Source organism: Aulonocara sp. 'chitande type north' Nkhata Bay, linkage group LG15 (genome assembly GCF_057382095.1).
Source record: "Aulonocara sp. 'chitande type north' Nkhata Bay isolate Kocher_YH1m ecotype deep benthic linkage group LG15, A_spYH_male_GT1.1, whole genome shotgun sequence".
Taxonomy (NCBI): Eukaryota; Metazoa; Chordata; class Actinopteri; order Cichliformes; family Cichlidae; genus Aulonocara; species Aulonocara sp. 'chitande type north' Nkhata Bay.
In genome coordinates this window covers 31,771,721-31,789,638 of record NC_141358.1, presented here as the reverse complement: position 1 = coordinate 31,789,638, position 17,918 = coordinate 31,771,721, and the positions used below count along the sequence as shown (strand labels likewise).

Below are 17,918 nucleotides of genomic sequence, written 5' to 3'. Positions count from 1 at the left end.
ACAGCTTCAACTCTTCTGGGAAGTCTTTCGACAAAGTTTAGGAGTGTATTTATGGGATTTTTCTTTAACCATTCTTCTAGATGTACAATTCTGAGGCCAGAGCTAGATGAGAAGTCTCTGCTCTAATTCATCCCAAAGATGTTATGTCGGATTGAGGTCAGGACTCTGTGCAGGTAGGTCAGGTTCTTCAGGACAAACTTGTTAATGTCCACGTCTTCATGGACCTTTATGCATTGGTGCACATTCATGTTGGAACAGGAAGGGGCCATCCCCAAACGGTTCCCAAGATTTTTACAACAAGATTTGTGTTCTTTTACAATAACATTTTCTCTTTATGTTTCCATAATGACCATTTCTTAATGGTCTGTGGAAGAAGGATACACCACATCCACCATTAGCTTTAAATTTAATTGTGGTGTAAACAAACCTAAATACTTTTATTTATTTGCTTGCATCTTATTTTGGCACTTGCCATGGAGGTCCATATGAAATTAGCAGCTTTGCACATCTGGAAAGACCCTATCAAAGCTGAAAGGTATATGCAAGGTTTAGAGCAACATATGCTCCCATCCAAACAATGCCCTTTTGGATATTTTAGCAAGAAAAACTAATTTTACACTAATACTTACACTGTGGGGATATTTTTCAGGAGTTGGGCTGTGCCCTTTAGTTCCAGTGAAAGGAGCTCTTTATGGTTCTGCATTACAATTCAGAGGAAAAACTGTTGATTTACCCAGTTGATGATATAGTCTGATATGGATGAGAACTTATCCATACTATAAGATTTTAAGAGACATTATTGTATCAAGGCACAGCGTTAAACATCCCAATGAACACAGTGGCTTCCATCATACATAAGTGTAACAAGAGTACCTGGAAGTCCTGGTACCAATGGTGGTGGTAGACAAGCAGAAGAAGATGGCTGTGGTGATAAATGTAGATACTGAATGACAGCAACAGGAAGAAGGAACACGAGACACTGGAGAAGTACCAAGGGCTCAGAGAAGAACTCGAGAAGATGTGGAGGGTGAAGGTAACAGTGCTCCCAGGTGTAATTGGAGGACTAGGTGAGCGGCTCCAGCAGATCCCAAGAACAACATTGGAGATCTCTGTCCAGAAGAGCGCAGATTTCATTTTTGCAGATTCATCAAAGTTAATTGCCGTATTATCGCCAATAGATGGCATGCAATTGCAAGCTTGAGGCCATTCAATCGCAGACTGATAGCAGACTCACTCCATGGGTTTATGTGACAATGTTGGTATGCTTGACAATCTCATTTTGCAGCAAAAATTTTAAAAATAACTGAAGTAAGGTATCTTTATCTTATTGGATTAAAAAAAGACACTGATAAACACCTCAGAGGACATAATTTTCAGATAAATAAAGGTGATTAATAGATAATTTATTTATCATATTGCAATATTATTAAAAATCACTATAATATATTGCGAGTGAGTAATATGTACTCATATCGTGGGATATCTGGTGATTCCCACCCATCCTGCGTATCCTACTCCTCCAGGGGCATTAAAGACTGCTTTTTATTGTCTGTGCTCAGGGGCCAGTTTTCTCATAATGTGTCAGTTTAAAAAGTCATGTTTCCCAACCTATGAAAAGTGAAAAACTCAGAGAACACAGAAACATATTACTACATGGTCTGTTGAATTGTCTCTTCCTGGCGTTTTTGACAAATTAAAAACTGAAGTTGCAGAAAGAAAGCTCCATGTAAAACTCATCAGAGTGACTATGGCCCTAGCCAAGAGCAATACTTTATTCTCATATTATCTGACAACAGACGCAGCATTGAGCTAACTTTAGAACAAAAAACCCCAAAAGAAACACCCATTAATTTTAGATGCCTCGATCAGCAGTTCTCTTGTGATCTTTCTGAGTGTTACACAAGCGAGCCAAGTCACTTGTCTTGCTTTTATCTCGATTTTGAGCTTTCTTTTAATATCAACGTTGTGCAAAGATGTATTTCTGGGACACATAGTCTCATAGTGTTTTATCTGTGTGCATGATTAGTTTCAGAGTGCTTGAATGTACTAAAGTGCCGCTGACAGTGTTTTTTGTGCTTCCACGAGCTGTGTTGAGAAGTATACACAAGCATACACTGTCATTACTGTAGTCTTCTCCCATCTTGTGGGGGTGTCAACCTAAACAAAGCACAGATGTCTGATTACACATATGGAATATCTACTGTAGTTCAAGGAGGTAGCATACATAATGCTTTACCACTCTGACCTAAATTAAAAGTATATAGTCTGTTCCTAATTACTGATCCTCTTGCACTTGAGCAATTGGAGTTGGTTCTGTTTAGAACAAAGAAAATGCTCTTCAGACTACATTGTCTGACATGTAAAGGTTTGGAAAGCAGAGGCTGCTGAATCTTATTGCTGTGCTCCTGATGTAATGGCCATACATGACTTGCTGGGTGGTGAGGAGGAGGTCTGTGGTTCACTTATTACTACATTTAGATGCGCTGAGCACTGCAAATATTTGAAATGTCAATCCATTTCATAATGTCAGTAGGCCCCAAAAAGCAGACTCTGCACTACAAGTAACTCATACCACTGAATGTTAGCATTCCTCCTCCCCTTTACCCCCCCAACTTCTTTATTAGCGGCTTCAGTCCATATTACCAGAAGAAATTAGCGAGGCCAGGCAAACAACAGAAGGCTGCTCAGCCCTCTGTAGCCCCAGTAAAGTAGATATGAGTGGTTTTAATAAGTCAAGACAGGACATTTGCCTCTGAATACCAGAGTTAGTTATAGTATTTGAGTATAAGCACACACCACCATAAACCATATTATGTTGTAAAGATGGCAAATTAAACCATGCAGCAATCAAGTAGCTTCAAAGTTGATACACTGTTACACTGTATGTCATCTCTAGGCCCTTCACCTGCTAGTGAACTTATTTCACTTATTTGGTTCTTGTATAAAAAAATAACATTTCTTCTCCCATAGAACCCATAGATTATCTCCATTTTGTACATGTGATTGAAAAATTCTCAGTGTTGCTGGCAGGGCATTAGTGTCAGTCATAAGTCTGATCTGGTGACCAGATCAATCAGGCTGATAAGCTATTTATTTTATGTACGCATTTATTTGCTTGTTTGGTTGCTTGGAACAAAGAATTTGTCAGATTCTTCAATTTCCTCTGGATGTTTGACTCACCTCAGGTTGTTTACTTGCACAAGTCTAAAGGTTTATCTGCTGCTAAAGATGAGGGTGCTAAGCTGCAGGCAGAGGGAAGTGCATTGGATAGGAAATTTTGGAAGATAATGTGCCTGTAGCACTCATTAGGCACAGTTCATTTTTATATATTTTATATATAAAAAACTCACAGGAAGCCACCACCAAGTGCAATACTACTTAATTTCAACATGAGTCAGGATTATTCAATTAAAGGAGTGGATGTATACACATATCAGTAGCGTAGTTCCAGCTTTTGATCAGTGCCATGGACCACCCCAGTCAGGGGTTATGGGAATAGAAATATTTGTTCATTTGTTTAAATTCATGCTACAAACTCACACCATCTTCTTCAGCTAAACTACCACACTACCATTAATGTATAAGAGGGCTCCTACAACACAATATCAACACAAAACTATACTGTTTAATCCATTGTGGCACCCACTATGTTTCTAAATTAAAAAGAAAAACAAAACAACCCACACATAAACAAATAAACAAAAAAAGCATCAAACATCACAGACTCAACAAGAAAAGCAGTAAAATGTGGAAGATTGGCAGACAAGCCTACTATAGCAGCCTGGACAATGAGCCAGCCTCTGCATTTATAGAAACATTGAATTTATGGAAAATAATGCTGCACATTTTAGAAATCGTACAAATATTAACGTGTGACAGTTTGCATTCAGAAAGTAGAGCAATCCATCAGTTATCTGCCTGATCGAACACAACTGAATTCAGAAATATGATTTCCTAATTCTATATGTGCAAGCAAGAAGTGAAGCTCTGCATTAGTCACTGTCAGGCACTGTAGTGCACAAAAGCAGAGTGCTACAGTGGGGCAAAAAAGTATTTAGTCAGCCACCGATTGTGCAAGTTCCCCCACCTAAAATGATGACAGAGGTCAGTAATTTGCACCAGAGGTACACTTCAACTGTGAGAGACAGAATGTGAAAAAAAAAAATCCATGAATCCACATGGTAGGATTTGTAAAGAATTTATTCGTAAATCAGGGTGGAAAATAAGTATTTGGTCAATAACAAAAATACAACTCAATACTTTGTAACGTAACCTTTGTTGGCAATAACAGAGGTCAAACGTTTACTATAGGTCTTTACCAGGTTTGCACACACAGTAGCTGGTATTTTGGCCCATTCCTCCATGCAGATCTTCTCGAGAGCAGTGATGTTGGGGTGGCTGTAGCTCAGGTGGCAGAGCAGGTCAGCCACTAATCAGAAGGTTGGTGGTTCGATCCCAAGGCTGCATCCTGGCTGCATGCCAAATATCCTTGGGCAAGATACTAACCCCATGTTTGCCTACTGGTGGTGGTCAGAGGGCCCTGTGGCGCCTGTGTCCGGCAGCCTCGCCTCTGTCAGTGCGCCCCAGGGCAGCTGTGGCTACAATGTAGCTTGCTATCGCCAATGGGTGAATGACTGAATGTAGTGTAAGGCGCTTTGGGGTCCTTAAGGACTAGAAAAGCGCTATACAAATGCAGGCCATTTACCATGTTTTGGGGCTGTCGCTGAGCAACACGGACTTTCAACTCCCGCCACAGATTTTCTATGGGGTTGAGGTCTGGAGACTGGCTAGGCCACTCCAGGACTTTCAAATGCTTCTTACGGAGCCACTCCTTTGTTGCCCGGGCGGTGTGTTTTGGATCATTGTCATGTTGGAAGACCCAGCCTCGTTTCATCTTCAAAGTTCTCACTGATGGAAGGAGGTTTTGGCTCAAAATCTCACGATACATGGCCCCATTCATTCTGTCCTTAACACGGATCAGTCGTCCTGTCCCCTTGGCAGAAAAACAGCCCCATAGCATGATGTTTCCACCCCGATGCTTCACAGTAGGTATGGTGTTCTTGGAATGCAACTCAGTATTCTTCTTCCTCCAAACACGACGAGTTGAGTTTATACCAAAAAGTTCTACTTTGGTTTCATCTGACCACATGACATTCTCCCAATCCTCTGCTGGATCATCCATGTGCTCTCTGGCAAACTTCAGACGGGCCTGGACATGCACTGGCTTCAGCAGCGGAACACGTCTGGCACTGCGGGATTTGATTCCCTGCCGTTGTAGTGTGTTACTGATGGTGACCTTTGTTACTTTGGTCCCAGCTCTCTGCAGGTCATTCACCAGGTCCCCCCGTGTGGTTCTGGGATCTTTGCTCACCGTTCTCATGATCATTTTGACCCCACGGGATGAGATCTTGCGTGGAGCCCCAGATCGAGGGAGATTATCAGTGGTCTTGTATGTCTTCCATTTTCTGATGATTGCTCCCACAGTTGATTTTTTCACACCAAGCTGCTTGCCTATTGTAGATTCACTCTTCCCAGTCTGGTGCAGGTCTACAATACTTTTCCTGGTGTCCTTCGAAAGCTCTTTGGTCTTGGCCATGGCGGAGTTTGGAGTCTGACTGTTTGAGGCTGTGGACAGGTGTCTTTTATACAGATGATGAGTTCAAACAGGTGCCATTCATACAGGTAATGAGTGGGGGACAGAAAAGCTTCTTACAGAAGACGTTACAGGTCTGTGAGAGCCAGAGATTTTCCTTGTTTGAGGTGACCAAATACTTATTTTCCACCCTGATTTACGAATAAATTCTTTACAAATCCTACCATGTGAATGCATGGATTTTTTTTTTCACATTCTGTCTCTCACAGTTGAAGTGTACCTCTGGTGCAAATTACTGACCTCTGTCATCATTTTAAGTGGGGGAACTTGCACAATCGGTGGCTGACTAAATACTTTTTTGCCCCACTGTATATGGTGATCAGGTTTCTTCATATTCATAGCATAAAATAAATCTTTATGATGGATCTGGGTAGAAAAACATGCAAAGTATTTGTGATCTAGAACAAAATGTGTGTGTGTGTGTGTGTGTGTGTGTGTGTGTTAATTTTTAACAATATATAGTATTTAAAGGAACACACTCCACTTTTTTTGGAAATAGGCTCATTCTCCATCTCCCTCAGAGTTAACAATGCAGCGTCTTCTTTCTAAATCTGTAGGTTAATAGGACTTTGGAGCGGGATCTTAAGGGATGGGGCGTGGCCAGGATTTTTGCTCGAGGCGCCATATCAGCAGGCCAAACAAATGCTTGCTGTGTGTGGACACACAGACACACAGGCACGCATACACGTTTACACACACAAACCATCATATAGAAGAGAGATTTCTGAATAGGGATTTTGTTTCTGTTTTTTGTTAAAGACACATGAAAGACCTCAACTTAAGGTTAAGTGTATAAACTTGAACTTGAAACATCTTTATGATGCAACCGAAAGGATCATGAATCTGAAAAGCTACATGATTTTTCTGGATTTTATTTTTGTCGACTTATGAAGTTATATATATTGTTTTGTATATTTTTGAAATTTGCTGATTGGTCCTAACCAATTACTGTATAAAAGATGAACGACACGACAGCACTTCCTCCCATTGTGCAAAAGTGAAGCCAAAATATCCCGCTTGTGGGAGCTGCCATGTTCCACTTTTGGAGCCAGAGTCTGCTCAGTAGTAACTCGTGGTGGAGCGTCTCTGCCCACACACCCACTGGACGTGACCGTGAACACGCCCCCTTTTTACATAGCCCGGCTGCTCTGTCTCTCATTCTGCAGGGTATGGGTAAAATTTATCATACAAAACATGCACTCTGTGCAATATGGATTAACGTTACTGCTGAAGATGTGAGGACATCTGATCTCTGAAAAAACAACTGTTAATGAAGCTGGAAAAACACACCCACGTCTTGATCCTTAAAAAAGCATATTAATATATAGTAAAAGCCAATCAGAAGTAAGTACAAGTAAATGGCTTCAGCCTACTAATAGTCAATAAAATACATTCTCTGCGTCAAAAGTGATGAGTTAAGGTGCCCATGGAGGCAAGGGTGCCACCAGGCATTTGGCCCCGGGGTAGACCCAAGTCAGGCTGGAGAGATTATATCTCTTGGCTGGCCTGGAAACGCCTTGGTGTTCATATTCATATTAATATTCTTATTCCTCTATGACAAAGATGTACAAGTGTTCATTTTAAAGAAATAAACAGAGCAGTAAGAGATGGGTTTTTTTTATTTTATTTTATTTTATTTTTATTTTCCTTAGCCGAAGGCCGTATTGTTTGTTTTCTGACCTGGGAGTTGGATAGTCCTGGCTCAGGGACTTTTTTGGACGCCCTTTGTCACTACTGCTTCTGGCCTCTTGTTGTCTTTTGGTGTGTTTGGTGTGTTTTCAGAGGTTTCACTCAAGGTCATATTGTTCATTTTCTTAACTAGGAGTCGGATAGTGGTTGGCGAACAACTTTTTTGGCTGCTCTGTGTCATTGGTGCTTGTCCTGGCCGCTTGTTGTATTTTGGAGTGTTTTCGAAGGTTTTAGTATCACTCGAGGTCGTAACGTCCAAATTTGGTTTTATTGTCTATGGGGCTTTGGAGTGTGATGTCACGGCAGGGGGCGTGGCCGCCGAGGCGCCATTTTAGCAGGCCAAACAAAGGGCTAGTGATGGTAAATTTAATTCTTTTTACTGAATCGAGTTTTAATGAGTCACTCACCAAAGTGAATCGAGTTTTTTGAGTCATTTGATTCACTGAGTCAGTCGACCAGAGAGTACAAAAAATGTACATTTTCACTCAAACTTAATTTGTTTCTCTTTTCATGTAAATCCTACTGCTAAGATGAATGATTCTAAAAGAAAACAACTAAACAGCAAAAAAGAGCAAAAACATTTCTAAAATTAAGCAATTTCCTATCAAAATTGCTTAATAAACATTTATTTTATTTTATTTTATTTTTTATTTTATTAGTATTTTCCTTAAATGTGTTAAATATATATTTTCTCATCTCAATGTCCACTGAGCTGTGAGCCAGCTGTGATCATAATTCATCATCATCATATATGGAAAAAATGAAGTTCCTGAAGTCTCTAAACAAGAAAAGAAAGACACAGATTCTGAGTCTGTCTCATTCAGAGAAGGCCTTCCTTTCTATGATGAACCATCACTTTAGTGTGATCTTTATTAGTTTCAGACCAAAATACATTTCTGTGTGTGTGTGTGTGTGTGTATGTGTGTGTGTGTGTGTGGTAGTTGAACTTAATTTTTTACCTGTAACAGACAAAATGTTTTCTCATACTTGCAAATTTGCTCACGTGCTCCATTTGTTTTATCATTAGTTTAAAAAGAAAAAACATGATGTGCTGCTAAAGACAAGACCATTCCACAGCCAGCCGTCTCATTCCTTGTAACACAGTTTATGTTAATGCTGATAGACATATTAATCTCTGAACTGTGGGATGCGACTGCACCTGAGGAATTCACAGATCAAAGACAAATATTGGGCTTGCGTTTCATTTGCTGCATCTCATCTGCCCTTTCACAGAGCTATGAACAACTGGGGCCCAATAAGTTTCCCTCAGGCCCATTTCCCTTTTTTCATTCATCTTCTTAGTAGAGGCAATAACAGCATAGTCAGAATGACAATACATTGTAGAGTGAGTTAAAAAAGGGCTGCTGTCTGTAATGCACAAACATTTAATGCCAAGCATACAATACTGTGACTAGAAATGCCTTCAATATTTAAAATCTGATGAGGAATTCAGCAGTGCACAAGCGAAGGACAGTGTTAATTTTCATCATACATTAGTCTAATACAAGTTAGACTAATCTAATGAACAAATCTTAGATCACTCAATTCAATTCAATTCAATTTTATTTATATAGCGCCAAATCACAACAAAAGTCGCCTCAAGGCTTCCTCAATTTTAGATATAGATGGATAGATGATAGATAGATGAGGGTGAACTAATACAAAGTAAAATCCATGTGCAATTATAATGAGCTACCTAGCAAATCATTTTACAATGACTCACTCATACTCCCGGCAGAGGTGCCCCAGTCACCAGACCGACAACACTCCTGCCCTGACATCTGTGTGACCCCATGTGGGTCAGGTGCAGCGCCCATGGCCATAAACTGTGGCCTCAAAAATATCCAGAAAGGACTGCGTGTCATCCTATGCACGACCACTGCAGGTTGAGCGGCGAGGCCAGCGAGGAGGCACCAGACTGAGTGACCATGTTCTCCAACACTTGTGTCTGCAGCTGCAGTGACTCCAGCTGCTCTGCCATCTGGGCTAGGCCCAGAGTTGTTGCACAGGCTGTGGATCCCCCCTCCCGCGGTCCTGTGTTTCACTACCACTGTGGCGAGTAAAGACCCAGGACGTGCACAGCCACTGTGAAAAGTTTTAATTCTCAGTTCAGAGGAGTCAGCTTTTTAGTCGTCATCACCCGCACTTCTCTCGTCTCCAGTTCTGGTGTCACTGAAATAGGGTGAGTTACCCAGGTGTTTCCAGGTGCCCTCCCAGTGTCCCTGACACCACACTTTGAGCCAACTGCACCATCCCTTCTCTGCAGCAGAGCCACAGACCACACCTCTGCCACAGTGATGTGGTCTGTACACACAGTAAAGTGTTTAATGCTTTCATGTCAGCTAATGCTAGCAAGCGTGGCTAGTAAGCAGCATTCATAAACTGTACAAGTATAACACCAAGATACACTTGGTGCTGTCATGGTACTGGGTCTATGACCCAGTGTTTTTTAGGTTTCTTATGTTCTCGTTTTAGTATTGTTTAGTTTCCTTCTTCTTCCTGGTTTAATCATTTGTATTTCTGGCTGTGAGCTTTTGTTCATTTAATCTGTTTTCATTTGTGCCTCCCTGCGTAGTCCATCATATATGTTCAGTTCTGTTTCTGTGGTCATTCCCTTGTGTTCCATCTTTTTTAGTTAGTTACACTTGTCTCACCTTGCCTGTCAGTTGTGTTTCCTTGTTTCTCTGCCAAGTGCGTGTCTCTGTGCATGTCTTATGTTTCCTGTTTTACTTTGACAGTCTCACGTCCTGTGTTCAGTGTTCCAGTCTTCCTCCCAGTCTTGTAGCTCCTGTGTCGTTATACCTCTCTGTATTTTAGCCTTTTCTCTTCCTCTGTTCGTTGCCGGATCGTCTGCTGTCGTCCCCTGTATCTCCATGATTCATGTTCCAGGCATTTTCAAGTTTTCATGCTTTAGGGTTCTCCCAGTTTAGGTTTTTGTTAATTCCAGCCCTGGTTGTATTATCGTTTATTTTTTGCTTTCTTTTAGCCGTAAATAAAGGCTCACTTTCAGTTCAAGTTCTGTTCCATCTCCAGGGCTTGCGTTTGGTTCCTCTCACTCCACTTCACAATGGCCTCCACCTTCACCCCCTAACTGCATCTGGCTGGCTACCCGACCGCTGGATCCGCCTTCCAGAGGGAAGCGGCATCCATGCCTCTGTTGCTCCTCGCCAAGTTCAGAATTGAAGACTTTCCAGAAGTAACCAGCTGTGGTGAGTGAGAAAGATGTTTTTCATACTCTTTCCATGGCTGGATGTAAAGGAATTGTTTATTCTGAGGCAGTTTATTCCAGCTCTATGCACTTAAAAGTTTCATTTCATCCTGCGCTCCTTCCGAGCCTGGAATGATAATGCCAGAGAAAGTAAATTCCTGCTTAGTATATTTACAGACTGTGTCAGCTGAGCTGGCTACAACTAAGACTGTGTGTGAACCTGCTGAAACTCTCCCCGGGGCTTCCCCAAAGGCTGAGCTTGTGGCCTCAGCCGCCTCTGGACCCCTGGAGGTTTTACAGCCTGCACAGGCTGTCTCAGCTATGAGATCAGGAGATCTCAGCCTTCTGTCTCCGCTGGGAGCTCGAGTGAGCCGACCTAGCCTCCTGCGTCAGCAGAGAGCTCTGGCATGCTCTTTCAGTCCACTATTGAAGTCATGTTGATGTCTCTGGCTGATAAGTGCCCTGGGTTGGCTGTGTGCCCTGGGCAGCTCCAGCCAACTCTGTCTCAGCCAGAGGTCTCCTCACCTGCTGGCCCTGCTTCACTTTAGCCAGAGGTTTCCACACTGTCTGGTTCATCCCCACCAGAGGTTCCCACATCATCTTGGTCTATACCGGTCTCTGTTGGGGGCTCTAGTCCATCCAGCCATCCATGGCTCCCAGGCCGTCGCCTGTCTCCGTTGGGGATCTGGAGAGTCCGCCCAGCCGCCGGCTGTCTCCATTGGGGGCTCTGGAGAATGCGCCCAACTGCTTGCGGCTGCCACACTGCCACTCACTCAACCACCCGTGGCTGCCAGCCACCATCAGCTCAACCACCCGCTTTACCGCCTTTGGCTTCTGATCCGCTGTCAGGTTCAGCTCCATCTCCGCCAGAGTTTGTCACGCTGTCTGGCCCAACTCCGTCTATGCCAGAGGTCTGCACACCTGCATGTTCACAGCCTCCACATCCTGCACGGCCTGCACATCCACATCCATGCACCAACACAAACCAACACCGGCAACCTGCCAGGCCACCTGAAGCTTTCTGCTCCCGTTTTCTCCCTCGTCGGGGTCCTGGAGGGTACTTTTTGCACCACTGCTGCTGCCCACGTGGCTCAGCCTCCGGACCTGCTTGACCTATGTGCCGCTTCCCACGTGATCACCTTCTGGACCTGCTTTGCCTGTGCCGCCGCCACTTCCTACGCAGTTGGCCTCTGGACCTGATTTGTTGCCATTTAGCCCTTTGTCTTCCTCTATTTATTGCTGGATCATCTGCCAACCTCCCTTGTGTCTCCATGATTCATGTTCCGTTTTTGTTTTGTTGTCAGGTTTTCATGTTTCATGTTCTCCCATTTTAGTTTTTTGTTAGAAATTGAAATATTTAGTAATGACTACTAAGCCCTAACATCTACTATCATCACTAAAAAGTTCATTTCACTTACAGTGAGAGACATATGGTGAGGCTATTTGACAGGCCCAGTTCTTTTTCTAACTTCGCTCGGTGTTTCACTATGGGAATCGCCTCGGCGTGACCAACTACGGAAGCTCCAATGACACCACGTCTGTCTATGACAGACCTGTCGAGCCGTGCTCAGGGCTCCGCCCCCTCGTACTAACACGGCCGACCAGCTCCTCCTAACTCATTCTCGCTTTCTTCCCGTGAGAAACTACTTTGAGCTCCCTCAGCGCATCCAGGCTAACTTGATTAGCTACTTAACAGTAGCTACTTAACTAACTAAAACTAACTAACTAAAACCTAACCGCTGGGACAGCTGTCCCAGCGGTTCCTGGTTTTAGTTAGCGAGGTAGCCGACGTTGTGTGACTCAGGCTAACGCGTTACGGTGAGCTGTTCGTTCAGTGTCCGGCTAGCATTAACTTGTTAGCAGGCCACGAACCACATTAGTGTCTCACTACCATTAGCTTGTTGGTCGACCTAGGGTTCGGTTAGCATTAAGTTGCTAACGATATTGGCTAGCGGAGTGCAGCTAACGTGTCACGACGAGCTGACTCCCGCCGCGACTAGATCGGATTTAACACCCGCTGCTAGTCCTAGCTACTTACGGGCTAACGTGTCGAGACGAGCCTGGTGTAGCCTAGTCTCACCCCTTTCCGCTATCCATGTCTACGGCTCCTACTCCCGCCAAAAGGTCGGAGCCGAAGGCTAAAGAGGCTGCATCCCGCCCGTGCCCCGCATCATGCGGTGGCACCATCTCGGGCAGGGACCCTCATCCAATGTGCATCGTCTGTATGGGTGCCAAGCATGCTCAGGCTTCACTGGCGGACCCTCAGGGATGCCCACACTGTGCTTTGATGCCAGAGAAAGTCCTGGAAAGGAGGCTGAGAGTAGCAGTAACGAACAGTCAGGACCCCTGCCTGTCGGCTGCTACTGCTACGAGCGATATCCGTCATCCGCGAGCCTCCACAAGCTGGGCGGACATGATGGAAGAAGAGTCCCCGCTCATGCCCCCATCGTTCGAGGACCTCCTCGATCAACATGTGGGCGAGCCGGGTGGCGAGGACGCGGAGGGCGATGCCGACTCCGACCTCCTCGACCTGGAGGACATGGATGAGGAACAGGAGGATGACTCTACCTTTCCTCCCCAGCAGTCCAGGCCACCGAGTGGGGCTGAAGTTGCACCCCTGGTGGACAGCAGTTTGTACGAGGTCTGCAAACGGGCTGCTGCCAAGCTAGGCATCACATGGCCAGCCACCCAGGATGCCGAAGGGGCAGAACGCGACCTGTATGACGGCAAGAGGCTCCCACCAGCCTTGCCGCCATCAAAGCAGCTTCTGCCAGCAGTCCCAGCCTGCATCAAAGAAATGAGTCGCTATTGGTCAAGCCCTTTTAAAAGCAAGCTTCCGACCAAGGGCTGCTCTAAGCTTGAGATCCAGGGGATGGGTGAACTGTGGCTGACCGAACCCCCAGCAGTGGAGCCTTCAGTGGCGTATCACCTTCACCCTAACCGCAGGGCAATCTCAGCTTCTTCTAGCATTTCTTTGCCCAACAAGATAGATCGCCTCACGGCATCTATTTATCAAAGGACGTACAAATATGCTGCACAGTCAGTATGCTCGCTTAATGCAGTCACACTGCTATCAGCATATCAGGCAGAAATTCTGGAAGACATGGGCCGTCAGCTTGACTCGGGTTCCCCGAACCCAGCCCTCTGGGATGAAATCTGCGTGGTTAATGATCTCATTCTTCGCTCCTCCAGGGGAGCAGTCCAAGGGTGTGGTCGCGTTATGGGCCTTGCAGTCTCGGGTGAGAGAGCCTTGTGGCTAAACCTGTCAGGCCTAGGTGATGCTCAGAAGGCTGAGGTCATGGATGCAGCCTATGACCCAACCAAGGGTCTCTTTGGCCCAGCCCTGGAGAGAATGAGAGAAACAAGCACCCGCAGAAAGCAGGAGGGTGAAGCATTCAACCTCTGCTTACCCAGAAAACCTAACTCTCAGCCCCAGCAGGCGCCAAGAGCTGGCTTTGCAGCAACGGCAGCAGCTGTGAGAGGGAGACAGAGTGGGGTCAGAATGCAGAGAGGAGCAGGAGGCCAGCAGGATGCCCACCAGGCCAAGGTAGAGAACCGAAGACCTTGGGACAAGCATTCCTTTGCAGCAGTTGCTGCAAAGAACAAGCCGTCACACCCCGGAGAGGGGAAAAAGAAGCGGTCAGCCTAGCACACCTGCAGCATTCTGTGTCACCCCTCTTTTCTTCCCCAAAGAGAAGGAAGGTGTTAGAAGGGGTAACCAAATCACTCCAAAGTTGAGGGTCTCCGGAAGTTTCCAGTTCACCAGGAGCACCCTCTCAGTCTCCTCTTCCAGTTCAGGGAGGACAGACTTGTGGACAAATGGCGCAGTGTCACCAAACACTTCTAAGCACTCTGTCTGTGTCACCAAGCATTGCCCAGAGTCATCAGACACTTCACTGTGGTTTGGGGGTAAGAAAAGAAATAAAACGTGCATTTCTGCAGCCAGGCAGTTTGCCAAGGGCAGAATGTCCCCCAGTTTCAAAATAAAAACAAAAGAAAATCACTGCAATTTGTCTTTGTTCCAAGCGGGGGGAGCTCACGCTCTTCCCGAGGGGGACAGCCCCAACTCCTTCCGGGAGACAGGGGTGACGTCACGCTACCGCTTCTTCAGAGGCCCGCTCGCAGCGCAGCTGGAGCGGTGGCGAGCATGCGCAGTTCATCCCTGGGTCTTGTCAACCATTTCCCATGGTTACAGATTACAGTTTGCGGCAAAACCACCGAGATTCGGCGGAGTGTTAGCTTCTGTGGCCAGTCGCGATTCAGCGAATGTGCTGGAGGAGGAAATATCCTCCCTGTTACACAAACAGGCGATCGGAGCGGTTCCGAGCGAAGAAGCTCAGCAGGGCTTTTACTCCCGCTATTTCCTCATCCCGAAAAAGGACGGAACGTCGCTCCGTCCTATTCTGGATCTACGTGTGTTAAACAAGCATTTGAGAAAGTACACGTTCAGAATGCTCACACACAAGACGCTTTGTCGCTCAATTCACACAGGCGATTGGTTTGTTACAATCGACCTATCAGATGCATATTTTCACATCGCCATTTATCCTCCACACAGGAAATATCTCAGGTTCGCTTATCAGAGCGTAGCGTACGAGTTTCAAACTATCCCATTTGGGCTATCCTTAGCTCCGAGGGTGTTCAGCAAATGTGTGGAGGCAGCGCTGTCTCCGTTAAGGAACAGCGGCATCAGAATATTTTCTTACATAGACGATTATCTAATATGCTCACGATCGCGCGAGCAGGCGATCAAAGACTCCGAGGTGGTGGTGAATCACCTCACGGAGCTTGGGTTCACTATCAACCTGGAAAAGAGCCACTTGGAACCCGCACAGTTTACAGAGTATCTGGGGCTCAGAATAGACTCCATCTCTTATCGTATCGCACTTTCAGAGCGGAGGATCGCATCCTTCACTCACTGTCTTTCCCGTTTTCAGCTGGGGAAAGTCGTGCGGTTCCGACTCTGTCTCCGCCTCCTTGGCCTCATGGCCTCGGTGATATCGGTGGTACACTTGGGGCTGCTTATGATGAGAGATTTTCAGCGGTGGGTCGCTTCTCTGCAGCTGTGCCCTCGCCGACATCTCAGTTGTGGTGTAAAAATAACGCAGCCGTGTATCTCGGCTCTCCGGCCCTGGAGGAGCCCGACAGCTCTCGCGGCGGGGGTACCGCTCGGGGCAGTATCATCCAGGGTGACGCTGACCACAGATGCATCCCTGTCAGGTTGGGGTGCAACTATGATGGGCAGAGCAGTGAATGGCGTTTGGTCACAGAGACTCACTCTGAATCACATAAATGTGCTGGAGAGGTTGCTCCTAGCCTTAAGGCATTTTCTGCCGTATCTCCGGGGTCAACATGTTTTAGTGAAAACAGACAACTCCACTGTAGTTGCTTATATCAACCGCCAGGGCGGCACCCGTTCCCGGCAGCTACACAGGTTAGCCAGGGAAATAATTATGTGGAGCAGCACTCGGCTCCTCTCCCTTCGGGCAACTCACGTGCCAGGAATTCTGAAGAGGGGGGCGGACCTCCTGTCCAGAGGAAATCCACTGTTCGGAGAATGGAGGCTTCACCCACAGGTGGTGGAGCAGATTTGGCAGAGATACGGCCGGGCTGCCGTAGATCTCTTCGCCTCGCGAGAAAACACACAGTGCCCCCTGTTTTTCTCCCTGTCAGACGCACACGCGCCACTGGGCGTGGATGCGCTGGCCCATCCATGGCCAAAAACTCTTAAAAACCTTTAATAGCTCCACGGTGGCCATCCAAACACTGGATAGCAGAAATCATCCAGCTTCTGGTGGACGAGCCATGGCCACTCCCCATCCGCAGGGACCTTCTGTCTCAGGCGCGGGGGGAGATATACCATCCCCATCCAGACCAGGTTGCTCTCTGGGCCTGGCCCGTGAAAGGTGGAATTTGAAGGCAGCAGGCATGCCTCCGAAGGTTATTGAGACCATTCAGAATGCCAGAGCCTCCTCCACTCGTTCCATTTACAGCAGTAAATGGCGTGTTTTTGAAGAGTGGTGCCATGAAAAGCAGATTATCCCTTTTCAGTGTTCAGTGGTGGAGCTGTTGTGTTTTCTTCAAGACTTGCTGGACAAAAGGAAAGCTTTTTCCACTATAAAGGTCTATTTAGCAGCTATTTCAGCCTGCCACATGGGGTTTGGTGATAAACCTGCTGGGCAGCACCCCCTTGTAGGTCGCTTCATGAGAGGGGCGCGTCGAACGCTCCCAGTTTCTAGACCACTGGTCCCTTTATGGGATCTGTCAGTCGTTTTAGACGCCCTCTCCCACCACCCCTTTGAGCCTATTGGGGCAGTGGGGTTGAAGTTTCTCTCTCTTAAAACCACTCTGCTGTTGGCTCTAACCACAGCCAAGCGAGTTAGTGAATTACAGGCTCTGTCTATTCACCCCTCTTGTCTACAGTTGGCCCCGGGACTCACTAAAGCACTCCTGAGGCCTAACCCAGCCTTTGTCCTTAAAGTGTTGGAAACATCATACAGGTGCTCTACAGTAGAGCTCCTAGCTTTTCACCCCCCTCCATTCTCTTCCGAGAGGGAGCAGAGGCTGAACACTTTGTGCCCTGTCCGGGCCTTGGGGACTTATGTTGACAGAACAGCTGGATTCAGGAAGTCGGATCAGCTGTTTGTTTCCTGGGCCTCCCCTCACAAGGGCAGGCCCGTATCACACCAGAGACTAGCTCATTGGATTGTAGAGGCCTTAGCTCTGGCTTATAGCTGTAAGGGCTTGCAGGCCCCCCCAGGACTCCGAGCACACTCCACTAGGGGTGTGGCCACATCCTGGGCGTTGTTCAGAGGTGTATTAGTCCAGGATATTTGTGCGGCAGCAAGCTGGGCTACGCCGCGCACGTTTGTCCGGTTTTATCGGCTGGATGTTGCACAGTCATCCCTGGCTCAGACGGTGCTGGATTCTGGTGCCTCAGGTTCGACCTGAGATCCTGGAGTAGCACTGGAGAGTAGCTTCGGGAGCTGGTGCAATCCGGGAGTGGGCCATATCTCCCATAGTGAAACACTGAGCGAAGTTAGAAAAAGAACGTTGGGTTACTTAACGTAATCCCTGGTTCTTTGATAACAGAGTGAGGTGTTTCACCAACACTTCCCTCCTTGTTTAGGCACGGAAAGAAATCTGCTTGGAATGAGTTAGGAGGAGCTGGTCGGCTGTGTTAGTACGAGGGGGCGGAGCCCTGAGCACGGCTCGACAGGTCTGTCATAGACAGACGTGGTGTCATTGGAGCTTCCGTAGTTGGTCACGCCGAGGCGATTCCCATAGTGAAACACCTCACTCTGTTATCAAAGAACCAGGGATTACGTTAAGTAACCCAACGATTTGTTGTGACAAAAAACGTGACAG

At 46.3% G+C, this 17,918-nt stretch overlaps 1 pseudogene; it reads left to right on the top strand.

Annotated features, from left to right (window-relative positions):
* Positions 1-15,258: 15,258 nt before the first annotated feature.
* LOC147313395 (uncharacterized) lies at positions 15,259-17,501 on the top strand (annotated as a pseudogene).
* The last annotated feature ends 417 nt before the right edge of the window (positions 17,502-17,918 follow it).